Consider the following 17,320-nt stretch of genomic DNA (forward strand, 5'->3'; position numbering starts at 1 on the left):
TTTATTTTCATAAATACAATTATTCATAAATATATCAATATGTATAATATGTCATAAAGCAATTATTTGCATCTTTTGGAAGAAAGTGAAGGGAGGTACTTAAGGGTTTTTGTTTCGAATCGGTAAGATTTTTTTAAATCTACGTATAAAATGTTTTTCTGAATCTCTAGGTTTCTAAAAACTTTAATATCATAGTATCACTGAATCACCAAATGGGTTAGGTTGGAATGGACCTTCAAAATTATCTAGTATACCTGCATTATAAGTGCCACACAGGCAGGTAAATGTCATTAGCTTGAAAATGCCATTAGTTTATGAGCTTGGACTTTTTTATTACTTTTTCTTTCCTCATGAAAGTATCCCCATTTCAAATGTTCAGAAGACTGTAGGCTCCCTTGCACTTTATTATGCAGATATAATCAAAGCCAAGATTTATAACCACAATCCACTGCTTCTATCCAAGTGAGAATTATTATTGCAATCACCACTCCATTCGCCATGTTACAGATATCATAACTTTAATCCAAGTTAATAAAACTTCTCATCTGTAGAATGAGGCTAGTCGACAACTTTCCCGTAATATTAGAGGATTTAAAACAAATGAGAAAATATGCATAACTGAATCCTCCTGGCAATTTAATCCAACAGAAAGCACTTACCTGAGGTGTTTTGATGTTCTCAAACCCTGCATTTAGCTATAAATATCACTTTGCGGTTTAACAGGACTTCAAAAGCAAATATGAGCAACATAGTCCAAGAAGGGATTCAGGATCCAAGTAATTTATTTGATCCTTCTTTTTCTTTTCTTTGTTAAAGAATTATATAAGAAGGTTTTTAAAGTCAAATACTATTTCATTACCATGTGTGTGACATGCTAATAGTCAACCAGTTGCTTTTTCTGTGCTGATCTATATAATTTCTCTGGGCCTTCTGTAATTTTGTCAGGCCATGGAGATTTTGTTTCTAGAGCAAAATAGAGTTATTATATTTTGAATGGAAGCCCACTGGAAAAATGAGTGGGAGAAATATTGAATAGTATTGAATACCACTCCCCTACCTACAGAGGGGATCTTTTCAAGAAACACAAGTGTGATGCTACTAGAATAAGATGAACATACTGTGTTGAGTTTGCATGTCCTGGTTTTTGGTAGCAGGGGGAAGGCACAGAGGTTGGCTTCTGTGAGAAGCTGCTGGAAGCTTCCACCAGACCCAGCAGAGCCAACCCCTGAGGATGGGCGTGCTGCTGGCCCAATTAGAGAGGTTGGTAACACCTCTCTGATAAAAGATTTAAGGAGAAAATCAAAACAAAAGTGTGAAACCATTATAATTCTGGCCAGAGAAGAGGAGTAGATGAGAACATGTGAGGGAAATAACATGGCGACACCAGGGTCAGTGGAGAAGGGGGGGCAGGAGCTGCTCCAGGCGCTGGAGCTGAGATTCCCCTGCAGGCCGTGGTGCAGCCCATGGTGAGGCAGCTGTGCCCCTGCAGCCCATGGGGATTCACAGGGATGCAGAGATCCACACACAGACCATGGAGGTGCCCATGATGGAGCAGGTGATGCCTGGCGGGGGGCTGTGATCTAGTAGGAGACCTGTGGAGAGGGGGCTCCTTTCTCCCATCCTCTCCTTGGAGGACTGCACCCCATGGACAAATGACCCATGCCACCACACGGGAGGACTGCTGCTTGTGAGATTGGAGCCATGCTGGAGAGGTTTATGGAGAATTGCCCCTGTGGGAAGGGACCCCATGGTGCAGCAAGGGAAGGACTCCTCTCCCTGAGCCAAGCAGAAAAAAAACTTGAGTGATGAACTGACCAGCCCCCCACCCCCTGTGCTGCTTGGTGGGAAGGAGGGAGGGGCTGGGGAAAAAAAGGTGGTTTTAAGGGCTTAATTTTAGTTCTCATTATTCTCCCCTGATTTTGTTAGTGATAAACTGAATTTGTATCTTTAAATTGAGCATGTTTTGCCCTTGGAGTGTTTTCTCCCAGTCCTGATCTCAACTCCTGAACCCTTTTTTTCTGTCCTTTTCCCGGATGTAGCAGGGGAGGGTGAGTGAGTGGCTTTTGTGGGTGCTTTCTGTCAGGCCACCACTGGTACCAGATTTGATTGCAAATCTGCTTGAAAGAATTTCTTCCATACAGCTTTTAATTCTCGCATGAGCAAATGAAACAGGTGAAATAGGTGCTTCAATGTTCTCAAACCCTGAGAACATCTAAAGAAAACAGTGAAATGTAACTGTAGTGTTCCTAATGGTGGAACCACAGACCTGACACTTAGTCCTCAACTGTGCTGCAGGCTGCAGGCTGAAGGCCCTTCACCTCCTTCTCCTTGGTTCCTTCACAGTCATCTGCTGTATCTAGTCCAAATTTTATGCCATGAAACAATATTGTCTTAGGTTTCGTGTCCCTCTGGAACAAATAATGAGTGAGAACAGTTGCGGGAGAGTTGGCAAAAGCGAGTTTTTGAAATACATGTAGAAAAGGGCGATACTGAGGTAACTACCTAGGTAGTGCCTTGAATTGTATTTGATGCTAGACCATTTTGGATTTTTTTTTCAAACTAGATTATGTCTTATTCCTGATTTCAGTTTTCTTCCATTCAGTATTTCTGTATTGTACTCTCATCTTAGATAGATATCAGACATTTGCTACCATTTTATCTGGGTTTTCCCCTATCTTTGTTGAGTTTTCCCTCATAGTAGTCATGTCATGCCGTTACCTGTACTAACTGATGGAAGACACTAACTTAGGTTCCATATAGAGTTGATGTTCAAGAGGGACTGAAGCTTATGCTCACACATTCTTCATTGTGCATTATTAATTTCATATCTTATATACAGATAGGTGACCACTGCTTATCTATCACATTTTGGGAGTGTCAGAGGAAGTCACTGGCCTGTTAATTCGGGGGGTATACACCCTTCTGCTAACAATTCAGTCTGAATAAAATATATTATTTCTTCACCCCTGCATTCTCTTTCAGGAGCTGAATATGGTGGTATTTCATAACATGCTTCCCACAAAAGAAAAAGAGTTTAAATAAAATGTTCATATCAGTTTTTCAGTAGCATAAAAATTCTCCCCAGTTATTTTGGAGAATGAAAATAATTGCATATGAAATGGGAACTGGAGATTCAAGTAAGTTTGGCTTTCTTTGCCATCTTTAATGATCTATAAATAGTTTGTAATAAATTATCTAACAACAAGGTTTTTGCTTTTATACTCCTTAGCAGTGTCAACACTGCACTTCTGGGCTTCAGTTCAGTGAATCACTCCTGCTTAAGGACATTTATGAATGTACATTATAGCAACTAAAGTCAATTGGAACTAAAGAAGTACTTAACTGCTTACTCAAAAATAAGACTTTAATTAACCTTACATTTGTACTCTTCCCTTTGAGTTGAAGAAAAGGATTACAATGCCTCAATTTCAGCCTCTATAACTATTAGTGTTTACAGATCCAGTTAAGCACCATCAGCTTTGAGAAGTTTCAGCCGAGGTATTTCAAAGACAGAGTTTGGTTGCAAATTTAAGAACAGAATTAAAATAGAAAATTAAAAAAGAAAGAAAATGTTTTCTTTGAACCATCACATTTCATTTAAATAATTATATTCTTGTCTAGTGTCTTAAGAGCCTTATTAACAGGAAATATTCTTTATTTCTGTTTTATTTCACCTTGTGGTATATTTAAGTCCTCCATGAGTTAGACAGAAGCCAGTGTTGCACAAATTCTAAAAAAAGCATGGTGATCTAAGAAAGAGATATAAGGGTGAAATATTTGAAGAAAAAGTTGAGGACTCCAGTAGTGAAAAAGCAACAGTGATTACCAGGGGAATTAGTTTAAATAGGGTAAATAGGAAAAAAACAAGTTCTGTTTCCTGCCTAGTCTATTTTCTTTAATAAATATTTATACATTTTATCTTGATTTCCATAGAGATATTCAAGTATCCAGATGTAAGAGCTGACATTTAGAAGAGGAGTTGTTAGTATCCTTCTTAATTCATCACAATTATTGTCCTTGAGATATTCCAGTGTAAAAAAATCATTTTAGGATACGTGATCACCTTGAATTCTTTTTATGTGCTTTGTAGATTGTTACTAAAATAAATACTAACGATCTGTAAAGTCATCTCACTACAGCATTTGTGTTGAACATTTGAAGCAAATATATAATAAACAGCATCCCTTTATTATGATTTTTTTTCCTTAAATAGGAATTGAATTTTACAACCTTAATTTCATTTTCTTCAGCATGATCCATGATGGCAAATAAACCACATATCATTTGGAATATGATCACTCCATTTGCTCCCTGTATAATAAGAAGTGCTGTCAGAACTCTTGGAGTGTACATCAGCTGAGTTAAGCTTTGAACCACCTAGTGTATACTATTTACTTGTCTAGTATGGACTTATTTATTAGTCTACACTAGTTCTGATCTGCACTGAGAAATTCTGTGTAATCACATTACAAAGTATAAGTGCCATTTCAAGATATCTAATAAAGGAGGTAGACTCTAAGTTTGTAAGCTTCAGATGCAGCCTATATTTTCATTTAACATAAAATCTAACAACATCAGTTAAAAAGTTAAAAATTCAATGTCATTTGCCCTTTTATCTGAGAGCATTCTGTAAACTTTCTTTTGGTTTTAGGAAACAAGTTCAGTTTTCAATAAGAGCAGATGTTTGGCTAAAAAAAGTGTGAGATTTATATCCAATGTAAATCAAAGGATTTTTGTATTTAAAAACATCTAAAAACCTCAAAGTATAGTTCATTTGCTCTATTAAACAATGTCAACTTCTTTTGTAACATTTGAGGAATAGAAATTGACATATTGCACAATTCTATTTTCTTTCTTGTGTTCATCTCTATTATTTCTAAAGCATTACTGTACTTAGCATTATTCTCCAATATATCTTCTAATTTTCTATTTTCCACTTAAATGAAATTTGCCTTTATCCGTTTTCCAGAGAACTGCATTCTGCTGTGTGTATGATATAAACCCTCTTCCTGCTTCCTTTAAAAGCCTAGCTTGTAACTGGATTGCATCCACCTTTGCTGGTGCCACCTTCTTGTTAAGGGCTCCCAAATAATTTTATTTGCACTTCCTATGGTTGGTCCTGGTTATCAGAATGTAGTGATTCCTCATTTCAACTTCAGTGCTTCTCACTAATTAGTAATATCACAGGCAAATGGTAGCCAGTATTAAACCACTAAAAAGAATAGTAAACACGGTATACAACAACTCTATGTTTTTTTTTCTTGATAAGCTGAATTGCAGGTTTGGTTTTAAATGTATGCCATATACCATTAAAAATGACAATACAAAAGAAACAAAACTCTATCTGTAACTACATAGAATATTTTATTTGAAGCCATTAAAGAAATTAATTTTCTATTAGGAATTTTAATTATTCATCTCCAGGCTTCCTTCATTTTAGGTATTATTATGAGAATGTCAAATTTTAGTGGGTATGTATATAGACACCACCTATAAATGTACACAAGATCTAATAGAATGACAAAAAGTTTATTTAGCTGTATTATTCTTTTAATGGCTTTTACCAGTGTAACAGCTGCACACCATTCAGTCACTGATGGAATATGTACTTGACCTTCAAACGTGAAACATTACCATTACACTTAGTTTCCAAAGGACAAGGTATCTGTCTCTGAAATCTACATAGTAGCTGCGTCTGGTTGGGGAGCAAATATGTTTTCACTTGTTGTATTGAAGGTGCTGCTAAGACAGTGTGTATATTCATAGTGTGGGCTTTTTGTTTCAAGTTAACTCATTCTAATAAAAGAAAGACATTATAGCACAATATAGAAAAAAATTGTTTTGCTGAAGTGGTTTAAATCAGTATCAAAATTGTTTGTGTTAAAAGCACAGAAATAAATTGAAGTCAGTGAATTATATATTTGGTAAAAATATCAACAAAAAAGATGTATAACCCACAACACTAAACACTTAAAAGCTTAGTAAACACCTGCAAATTTCCAGGCAGCCTTCTGTGCCAAATCCTAAGACAATACAATTGCCATTCAGACACACACTCACGTGGAAGACTCCGCAGTTGCAGAGCCCCATAGCTGCACACACAGCACCTGGCCTTACAGGTTCGGAGCATTGCACACCTCCTCCTTGGCAGCTGGGGCCGTGCACACGCTCACTCCTCCACCCTCCGCTGCACGACACGCACTGCAGCCCCACCTGCACCTGCGCTCCCCTGCAGCCCGCTGACCCCTGCACCGCCTGGGAGCAGCGTCCCCCCTCCGCGCCCTTTGCTGCAATGGCCCCTGGTGGGGTGCGTGCTCCTCACAGCCAGACTGTCCTGCTCAGGGTTATCCTTCCTACGCAGCCTTACACACTAGCTGTATTGGAACAGCCTTGTGTTCTTGGATATGAGGCATAAATACAGAGTTAGTAACTTTTCTTTGGCTTTATAGTTGGATTATAGCATGCAAGATGGAAGAATGTAGTACGGTGGGAGAACCTGTGTATATATATATGTGTATCTTCCTCTATGAGGGTAATGAACTTAATTGCTCTTGTATACTTCTGATCTTTGTCTCCTGAAAAATTACCTTCCCTGGAAATCCCACTACATTTGGTTACTTTCTAAATAAATATTTATACAGGAACGTCGCTCTTAAAAAGGGAAATGAGCATTCCAAGACAATGATCAATAATAGCTATTATAATCTTGTTCACCAATCTCAATTAGGAAGCTGCCTTTAAATGAGTTATTATTGTTTTCTAATAATGCCGGTTAAATAATAGAAATTCTCATTCACCAATATGGTCTTTTTCTATTCTTTTTGTGAATGCTTTGAAGTTATTTACAATGGTTCTTCAGGTGCAGATAGCAATGAACTTTGATCACAGAATCACTAGTTTGGGAGAGACCTTCAAGATCACAGAGTCCAACATATCCCCTAACATCTCATCTAAACCATGTCACTGACTGTCACATCCAATCTCCCTTTAAACACATCCAGGTGACTCCACCACCTCCCTGTGCAGATAATTCCAGTACTTTATCACTTATTAACAATTTCCTTTAGCACATTACCCTCCCTATTCTTCTCTGAGGGCTCATTTGTTTAAAATTGAAATCTTGGCTTGTTTACAATATGGGTATTTTTTCACTTTAAGACTGATTTTATTTTATTCACCATTTTTGCTTGTCTCCCTTCTTCATGTTCTTGGGTTTTTGTACATTATTTGCTCTCTTCATTCCAGGGAAAGATACTTTGCTGGGCTGCTTCCAGCTGTAGCTGTAGTTTTGATGCCAACTGCAGTCAATCTCACCCTTGTGTTGGTTTGTTGAGAATTCATTTTTTATAAAAAGCAGTTAATTTCGCAAGTCCAAAAAAATGTCCATTCAGGAGGATTGAGTGTTTTCATATATTCAGCTAAAAATTTCAAATCTTATAAAGTCAGCATGTATCTGTGTGGGCAAGTTTTAACATAGTAGTCTGTGTCTTTAAGTTGTCCTGGTTATTTTAAACTGTCATTCTTCTCAAGCTCCATGCTGTCAGAAGCCAGACAACTTCAGCTTGATTAGTGAAGCATGTTGTCAATACGCTTCATAAGGTGGGTTTGGGTTTTTTTGTAGAAATGGTTGTTTTTTTGTTTTTTTTGGGGGGGGGGTTTGTTGTTTTGTTTTTGTTTTTGTTTTTTTTTTGTAGGAGCTATTTCTAGTAATACGGGGGTTGTTAAGTACTGTAAGGTAGCCTGAAAATAGGCACAGTTTACTATTCAAAATTGTCATATTGCTTTCAAAGAGCATTTTGGATAACATCATATGAATTTGAAGCATTATAATTCTCCTTTTGAAATATGCACGTATTTTACTTCATTTGGAGTTGGGTATTGAGAGTACAATATCTAGATTAAAATTGCTCCAGACTCAAATTAATGGCATGGCTACACCTTAGGAGAATCTGTCCTAAAAACCAACGAGTTAGGGGGTTATCTGACCTGGCCCTTTTTATAAATGGACAATGTCTATTTACAATGACGTCTTCTCTGCCTATTTCATTCATTTTTAAATTCCTCTGCCCAAGTCACACTCAAAAGAACATCTGGGAATTCGGTGGGATTACTTCGCCCCATGGGCACTAGCACCTAATGCTCTATCATGGACGAAGCTCTCAGGGCTCAGTAAGGCAACCTCTGCTGTTAGCATGATGATGGAGGGGGGGAAAAATGTTTTAGTCCAAATTATGTGAGAAGAAATAGAGCTAAGATTAATATGTAGCAATTCTCCGTTCCTAATTCTGTGTTCCATAAAACACCTTGAGTATAAAATAGCTTGTTTCCTGAAAGGATACTGTAACAATAGGCATGAAATAAAGACAGTAAGTAAAAATTAAACTACTTCTTAATTTGGTGCCTGATTTCAGCTCAGTTTGCCTGTGGCAGCCTTTTCTAACATCATAATTTCCTGTTGTCTCTCTCCTCCCAGGAAAAGAAATTCATATGTTTTTTGAACATTGTGTGCAGCTTTGGTCCCTGAAATATAAAAATGATATAAAGCCAGTAAAGAGTGTCCAAAGAAGGGCAATGAAGAAGGGCCTTGAGGGGAAGTCATATGAGAGGTGGCTGAGGTCACTTGGCCTGTTCAGCCTGGAGGAGACAGGGGGAGACCCCACTGCAGTTACAAATTCCTTGTGAGGAGGAGAGAAGGGGCAGGCACTGACCTCTCTCAGTGGTGACAGTGACAGGACCAATGGGAATGGCCTGGAGTTGTGTTGAGGGAGGTTTAGTTTGGATATCAGGAAGAAGTTCTTCACCCAGAGTGTTGTTGGGCACTGGAACAGCTCCCCAGAGAAGTGGTCATTAAAGCAACCATGTCAGAGCTCAAGAAGTGTTTGGATGATGCTCTCAAGCACATGGTGTGACTCCTGGGGGTGTCATGTGCAGGGCCAAGAGCTGAACTTGATCCTTGTGGGTCCCTTCCCACTTGATATATTTGAAATGTTTTAAAAAAAGGAAATAGCTATGCATTTATAATTGTGTATAAAATTGAAAATATGTCAGGACAAGAAATATATTTTTTATTTTTCTTCTGCATTCTTCTGCATTCTAGGATAGTCCACATTGGCTGCATTTTCAGCTAATCTAAACTGCCTGCAGCAGAGGTATTCTTATTTATATCTTCTGAAGCAAAATGCTATTAGGACTGTTATTCATGTTCTTTCAGCAGCTATATTTGGTTGAATTCAACTGAACTGAGTTAGTCCAAAAAGGAACAGAATTAAAATTGCTGAGGTGTGAGTAACCCATATTCATATTCATCTTATGTTGATTTGGAGAGATAAGAGGTGGAGAGACTGATCTGAGTCAGCAAAACTATTTATATTCAGACTGCTTTAAACTAGTTATATCAAGGCTGTTGGCCAGCTGGTCTGTTTGACACATATAAGCAGTTACAGCTAAGCAAAATTTCAGCTTGCATCTAATACAGACCTCAGCTCTGAGGTCTGTGTTGAAAGAGAAGGAACATTTATACAGCTTTAGAGTTTTTTTCTAAATTAGAAACTTTGGAACCTCAGAAACTACTGTTGAATATCATCATTATTCCCTGTTAGTCCTTGCTAATGGCATTTCTGATAATATCTGATTAAACCAGTCTAAAGGAACATACAGGTAGGATGTTGAAAATCTTTTTAACCAATACTTGAAATCTTTGCTGTGAAAACAATTTGAAGCATAGTTCTTTTAGCTCTTTCTAAACTGTCTTTAGACACTAGAGTTACCCGAAAACCTGTGAGTGGCAGAATTATTGTTTGCATAATTGCAATATATGGACTTGGGGAGGAACAATTGAAATATTAGCCCTGCTGATACACACTGCTGAAACTGTTCTCATATCCAGCTGCTGGAGGGCATTGTCTTTAACCTGCTTTACTCTCAAGCCAGGTGCACCTTAATCCATCAATTTACTTATGGTTTTTAACATAGTGTGAGAAGATTCATGCTGACAACAAAGTATTTAGTGGTTCTAAATTTTGGTAGTTCTAAATCTCAAAGTATGTGTCGGTACATATCAAGCTCTGGTTCAGCTGAGCAGGATGTATTTTAAAAAAAGACTGGATGTGGCACTTGGTGCCATGATCTAGTTGAGGTGTTAGGACATGGGTTGGACTCGATGATCTTAAAGGTCTCTTCCAACCTAGAATTTCTGTGATTCTGTGATTCTGTGATTTCTGACAGCACTTGTACAGTCAGAATCACAAGATATCCTAGAAACAGCTGCTCTTCAAGGCTTTACTGATCTCTTAAATTATGTAAATTGGTAAGTAACAGGAATATCTCCATTTGAGAGTATTACTATGGCTATAGCACTGTTTTAGTTTGCAACATAAATAGCAGATTTTACTTTCCATCACAGCAGCAAGCACGTACAAATAGACTACTTGAATTCTGGGATGATGTTAAAGGAGGCAAGAAAGGTACAGTGGATTCCTTTTGAATTGTTTTAAACTGGCCTATTATGAAGTGTTAGCAGAATGTGTAAATTAAATGTCAGTAGGGAATTGTAACAACTTACCACTTCAAAAAGCCTCTTTTTTTTAACTGCATTTTTGCACACTTATTTTCTAGTTTCTGGTTTTTACTTGGTCCATTTTAGGATATGCAGGATACTACAGCTTATGGAAGTTTATTTGTTGCCCTCCTCCAAATTCCTGGTTCAATGATGTGTTTTCAATTACAGTTAAATTATTCTGGTAAAAATATTCCCAAAATAGGTTAGCTGAAAAGTGTTATGAAAAAGCTTTATAGTGGATAACATTTATTACAGCCTTGTGTTGTCTACAATATCACATGAAGAAAAGGTTTTAGAAACTGGTTTGGATTTTACTTTATTTAAAAGAGAAAATATAAGAATTTAAAAGAGAAAATATAAGAAAAGAAGAGATGTTGTAAGAAATAGAGAGCATTGTGCAAGCCTGACTATAGCAATGTGATCTTGGCTGTGGCACTCTGAGCATCTTCTACCTAGAGCAGCTCCTTCACACAAGCACAAACCTTACCTCTCACACTTTGCTGCACAATCCTGTGTCTTTCCATGAAGAACTAAAGCTTATTGCCTGTAAGGGACACCTGCATGCACTAAAGGCCTTTATCCTTCCCGAATGTATTGCTGTCTAGTGGCTGAAATGCACTGCTGTGCCTGCTCTGGCATTTTATTAAAGTCGTGATAACCCAAAGCACAATATAGACAGCACAAGAGAAATTGGTCTGCTCTTCCTTTGGTCCTCAGGTATTGTTTTGTGGCTACAACCCAAACAAATTTTAGCAGAAATTAAGGAAAACTTCCATCACTGTCAAAAAATTTCCATAGAACTGTAATTGTTCACAGTGGCGTATCATGTTCTGATAAAGCCATGAATTTCAAAAGTTCTACTGTCGCTTTGACAGACTTGACATTGCTTCATTTTCTGCTACTATTTGGATGCTTTTTCAGTTCCATGGGGTTCATTACTCTTATTTTCCATAACCTTGATTTAAATACAAAGTTGCCAGCACTAAGGTATGTTTTGGCTTTTAAGTAGTAATGCTATGATTAAGTCAGCAGAAATCAATCTATAGCAAATCAAGAACTATGCAGACTCAATTTTCTTAGTGAAAGATGGAATTTTTTAGTTGTAGAGAAGGTAGAGGAACATAGCAATTTTTTATTCCATTTAGCAGCAACATGTTAGTTACATTGTTCTCATCCTCATGTCAGGAAATGTACGTGTTCCTGTGACAATCTGATTGTCGCTTGAAAGGTCTTTTAAAATATGAGAAGCAGCTGTCAGTGAAGCATGTGACTATGCCACTAAGAATGAAGAAATGATGGAGGCTTTTGTATGGGTAAAGAAGCCAATGCTTTTTAAGGCAGGACAGAATACAAAGGGACGTGATGTGACCAGCATGGAAATCTGCTGGTTATGTGCCTTCCTAAGCACATTCTGCCATCAGTGCATTCCGTCTGTGGTTGTGATGTTAATTCCTGTTAGACAGTCCTGGTGATGCATGCTTAACTTTGTGAGAAATCTTCCTGCGGATGTAGATGATTTTGTTGGGGCTGAATAATTTTTATCGCCTGTAGCTGCAAGACTGCACCACTCTTTGTATGCTCAAAGTGAATATCCACTGTTATTCCTTTAAGTAAACACAAAATTTTCTGATTTTCCTTGCTTTTGCAATGTGCATGCTAGATATTCTTTTAGTTATAAAATTAAGATAAAATTCATTCATCTGTAATTATATTATCTCATTTGGCATCTAACTCTAGGACAAGAAATCAGTGATTTAATTTCCTTTCAAAGTCTTTGTCTATCAGATACAGAACAAGCTTAGTAATTACCTCAATCATTGTGAGAACTGTGCCTTCAATATTACATTCCTAATTGTTTTTAGATAAGGAAATTTATTTTTATAGCTCATTCAGCTGACTATTGCAGGTTGGATGATTCTCCCTTATTTTCAGTGTAGATAGCAAGGTCTATAGATTATATTAAGAGAAATTAATATTGTCCTTCTGGTACATACAACAGGATGCATAAAAAGTACTTACCTGAGTACACAATATATTTTGATTTTATATGAGAAAATTTAATCCAAAATAAACATGTTAAATAAATATTCACAGAACACCCCAGTAGAGATCTGTAGCATGCCTGAAACTTCCAAGAGCTTCATCATCACATTAAAATTAGTTTTATATTATAACTGTGGGTGAGATAAACCCATCCTTTGTGTTGAAATATCATGTTTATGGTCCAGTCAATTGTGCAGGAATAATCTGTATATTTTCAACGACTAATTCACAAGTCTCTGGTTGGGAAAATTTTACTGCATGCCTTGAGCTGAATTAAACACTGGCTTGTGCTTAAATACAGAAGATTTTATGTACAGTGCACTGGGCAGTCTTATCACCATAAGCTGCTCTTCCTGGTGCATGCAGAGGTGCATCAGGAGTTGATTCCTTATGTACACATTCAGTGATACCAATCCCATGATCGTTAACCCAATATTGGACCCATTCTCCATCACAGTTCTGCTGCCCCTAGGTGGCCTTCGGCCTTTGAGCACTTATGTCCATGAGTGATGGATTGCTGCAAGACAACTCTGCAATGTACCTCATTCCCAAGGGAAACCCTTATAGACAGTCCTGTCCTGTCACTCCTATTCTATCCAAACCATTCAACCTCTTCTGCATTCTTGTCCTCCATGCCACATCATTTTTTGGCCACAAATTACCAAGTTTTAGCAGCTACAGTTTGATTTTCCCCTTCACTCTACTGTGTATGCACACAAGCCCCCTAACTTGACCACTCTTTCCAGATTTTCAGAGAATCAGCAAAATGGCAACTGCCGCAAAAGTTCTCTCTTTCAGCAGAGAATGAGGGCTTCTTTGACATGTGGGAGCACTAGAACTATAACATGACAACCCTTGAGAGAAATTTCTACCTAACACCATAGGCTGTAAATCCTTCACCAACTGAACCATCATATTTTTGATATTTTATGATTCATCACAGTGCATCTTGTTCTGTCATTGATGCAAAGCTCAATGTCTCAATTCCATCACTGGCATAATTTTGTTTCTAAGAGCTCATAAGATCATAACTAGCAGACTAGATCATAACTAGCAGACAAAAGAAAATCCAGTCCATAGCCCATTGCTCCTTGGAGTAAACTAATCCCACCACCTTATGTGTTGATATATGTATGTCTTTTTGTTTTACAAATCAGGATTTCTATTTTTGCATTTGAACAAACTGTGCCAGAGAATGAATTAATTAGTTCTTGAGATGAAATAAATTGACTAGGTACATGAAGTATGTTAGTCTCTTGTGAGATTTTTCTAAGCATATGAAAATTGTGGGGTTTTTTAATCAAATAAATGTTTCAGAGTATATGTACGTTTCAACAAGTACTGTTCCTTAGTGAAATGTAGTGTAGTCATCACTGAAGAATGTCAGCTAGTTTCTCATCAGTGATTAATGGAGCTGATAGTCTTGGCTTCAATGTCATTTTGTCAAGAATCCAAGAAATATATCATTGTCAAAAATAGAGTAATTGGGAGAATCAGGGCCTGTGAGGTCGCTGGTAATCTTTTTCTGTATTGAATTTGGCAAAGTACAAACCAAGTTGACAATAATTTTTAACATTAGCTGTTACATCAGCTGAAGTCTGAACCACCATTTCAATCTGAATGATTGAAAAGCATTTTGTAGATACTATCATGAAATAAGAGTTGTGGGATTTTTGAAAAGAACATTAGCAAAAGATCTGTTTGGGAATACTCACTTAAAATCAGAATCCCGTCATATGTACAGCAGAAAGAAAGCTTTGACGGAATAAACTTGATAATTCTTATGCTTACAATGTGATAGAGACATGTATTCTATTAAGTTAAAATTTACAGCTAAAAATTACATTCTTCAAGTGCTTTTTTTCATAGCTGGAGGGAATTTTTTCATACTGTTTTAAACATCAGTGTGTTTATCTGAATCATTCCAGTTAGAAGGAAGACCTGCTTCCTTGAATTTAATGCATTTGTTTAAGGTTCATTTTTGAGATACTTGATTCAAATAAGCAAATTTTAACTTTGGGTGTTTGTTGTTTCATTTTGTATTTTTTTAATTTTATTCTTCTTCAGCAATACTTATCTAAAGACAAGTACTTACTTTTAGAATAAGAAAAGTAAATTTACTTTTTTGTATGCAGGTTAATGCAATTGAAAATGTTTGTCAGGAGTTTCAGTGTCTTTAAAGTTAAATAAATTGCTGGCATGTTTATCTGTACACAAAAATATATAATTAATGAGAAAACTATAATTTTATATAAACTATAAACATCAAAAAATCAGAACTTATCTCTAATAAGACACAAGACATGTTGTTAAAGGTGAGGAACTATACTTATACTTATGCTAGCCAATAAAACAACTGCTTTAGAGACAAGGTTACTCTGATTCTTACACCACTGGGATTGCTTTTACAGAGACCACTTAGTGACATGAACAAATTGTCTTGGATCATCCCCATACAACTGTGTATTTTGCTATAAAACATATCAACCTGTGAAATCTGGGCGAATAGGATGTTTCTGCTATCTATATCGTAATAAGGCAAGCTCTGTAATAGAGTAACAGTAGCTAACTTGGACTATAGCTTTATCATATTTCAATGGTGGAAGGTAAATTCACACTTACAGAAAATTGGATGTGGCAAGTTTGATATTTTATGAATTAAGACATTTTCAAAGGGATGAGGGATAAACTAATATTTTCAGGCAGTATTTAAAAAAATATGTGCCAATGCTATACTCATACATATGCAAGTCTGTATAGATCTACAGTAGTATAAGTATACATTTATAAATATATATCTATGGTCGAACAAGGGATGACAAGGACATACTACCACAGAAGTATCTTCTCTCAGAAAAAAATCGTCTGTTTGTCAATGGGGCTTTGATATCTTGAACTCAAGGGGTAAGATACTTAAATAAAATAATTTTTTTTTACTTTTCTAAAATCACTGCACAGACAGAGGAGCAAAGGATATGTTCCAATTATACAAGAGTATGAGAGTGTGTGATGACATTCACCTTACATGTACAAAACAAAAGTTAGGATGAGAAAAGGCTTATCAAGATGTTCCTTGGCAAAATAAACTGTTCCCAGTGCTGTGCCTATAATGCTTTGTCCAATGTGCTGACACTGGTAAACCAAAGGTCCAGTCATTACATTCTCCTTCATTACAAAAAAGCTGAGTAAGAAGTTGGTGCTAGATATTTTCTTTCTGTCACCTGTGAGATTAGTATTTATTCTTCAACAGTTTGTTGGTTAACTGCTGCTGCAGTAAACAGTGCTGCAGAGGGACTACAAAATATAGTTGATACCAACTTCATAAAATGGTTGCTTTAGAAAGGTTTCTTGCTAGGCTTCATGATATAGAATGAATGTAAATCCAGGAAGGGAGGCTGGACTGAGGAGGACTGGATAGTACACTGAAACTTCTCGGAAAACTCAAAAAAGGAACTGAGGGACTGAAGAAATTGCACTCATCTCTTGAAGGTAGCTGGAAATCAGACAGGAGCATGCTGCTAGGTAATAAAGGAGTTTGAAAACTGTGATGAACAAAAGCCTTCAGAGGACAATGACTTTTATCCTAAACTAAATTAGTTTAAATAGTGTTAATGAAGGAATTTTCTTTTCAAAGGTGCTGTGATTGTCTCCAGGACTTGGACCCTCTAAGTTTTAAGGTATGTTGGTTTATGATTTCCGTAGTAAAACAACTCAATATGCATATGCCTTCTATTGCTGTTTGTGTATATGTTGCAAGACAGTTAAAAATTAAATTGGTTTTGTCTTACATTTGCAAATGCTAAGAATTTTTTTCTCTAATGGAAAAGGTGGGATGTATGTATTTTTTCTTCTTTTGCCTGGCAAGTGGGTCGCAGGTCATATACGTCATCATTCTTAAATGGATGAAATAGCTTTAAAAATTTACAGACTGATAACTTTTATTCTGTTTTGTGGTTTACACTTGTAAATCATGAAGTCTGAAAAAGAAAGAAAAATACAATCTCTGCATTATTATATTGAACTTTTCTTTACTGAGCCTTCATTTTGATCGACTGTGTATCAAAGGTCATGTTCTTGTAGCTCATTATTTGAGAACCTCATCTTTCCATTTTTTTATAAAATAGAGTGATTGGTGCAGCACTGTGGATAGGAATAGAGGGGGAAAAGGAGAAGAGTTCCGGGAAGGGAAGTTCCGGGAAGGGAAATTCCGGGAAGGGAAGTTCCGGGCAGGGCAGGGCAGGGAAGGGAAGTTCCGGGAAGGGAAGTTCCGGGAAGGGAAGGGAAGTTCCGGGAAGGGAAGTTCCGGGAAGGGAAGGGAAGTTCCGGGAAGGGAAGGGAAGGGAAGTTCCGGGAAGGGAAGTTCCGGGAAGTTCCGGGAAGGGAAGTTCCGGGAAGGGAAGGGAAGGGAAGGGAAGGGAAGGGAAGGGAAGGGAAGGGAAGTTCCGGGAAGGGAAGGGAAGGGAAGGGAAGGGAAGGGAAGGGAAGGGAAGGGAAGGGAAGGGAAGGGAAGGGAAGGGAAGGGAAGGGAAGGGAAGGGAAGGGAAGGGAAGGGAAGGGAAGGGAAGGGAAGGGAAGGGAAGGGAAGGGAAGGGAAGGGAAGGGAAGGGAAGGGAAGGGAAGGGAAGGGAAGGGAAGGGAAAGGAAGTTCCGGGAAGGGAAGGGAAGTTCCGGGAAGGGAAGGGAAGGGAAGTTCCGGGAAGTTCCGGGAAGGGAAGGGAA

General features: G+C 37.4%; 1 protein-coding gene across 3 annotated transcripts in view; it reads left to right on the forward strand.

Moving 5' to 3' along the window:
• The window catches only part of LINGO2 (leucine rich repeat and Ig domain containing 2), a 473,266-nt gene that overhangs the window by 292,832 nt on the left and 163,114 nt on the right, over window positions 1-17,320 (forward strand). For all 3 annotated transcript variants that reach the window (XM_063179672.1, XM_063179673.1, XM_063179671.1), the window contains one exon: window positions 16,236-16,278. The gene's annotated coding sequence lies outside the window, so the exon portion shown is untranslated. The remainder of the gene's footprint in view (window positions 1-16,235; window positions 16,279-17,320) is intronic.

The sequence above is a fragment of the Melospiza melodia genome, chromosome Z, assembly GCF_035770615.1.
Source record: "Melospiza melodia melodia isolate bMelMel2 chromosome Z, bMelMel2.pri, whole genome shotgun sequence".
In the NCBI taxonomy this organism is placed as follows: domain Eukaryota; kingdom Metazoa; phylum Chordata; class Aves; order Passeriformes; family Passerellidae; genus Melospiza; species Melospiza melodia.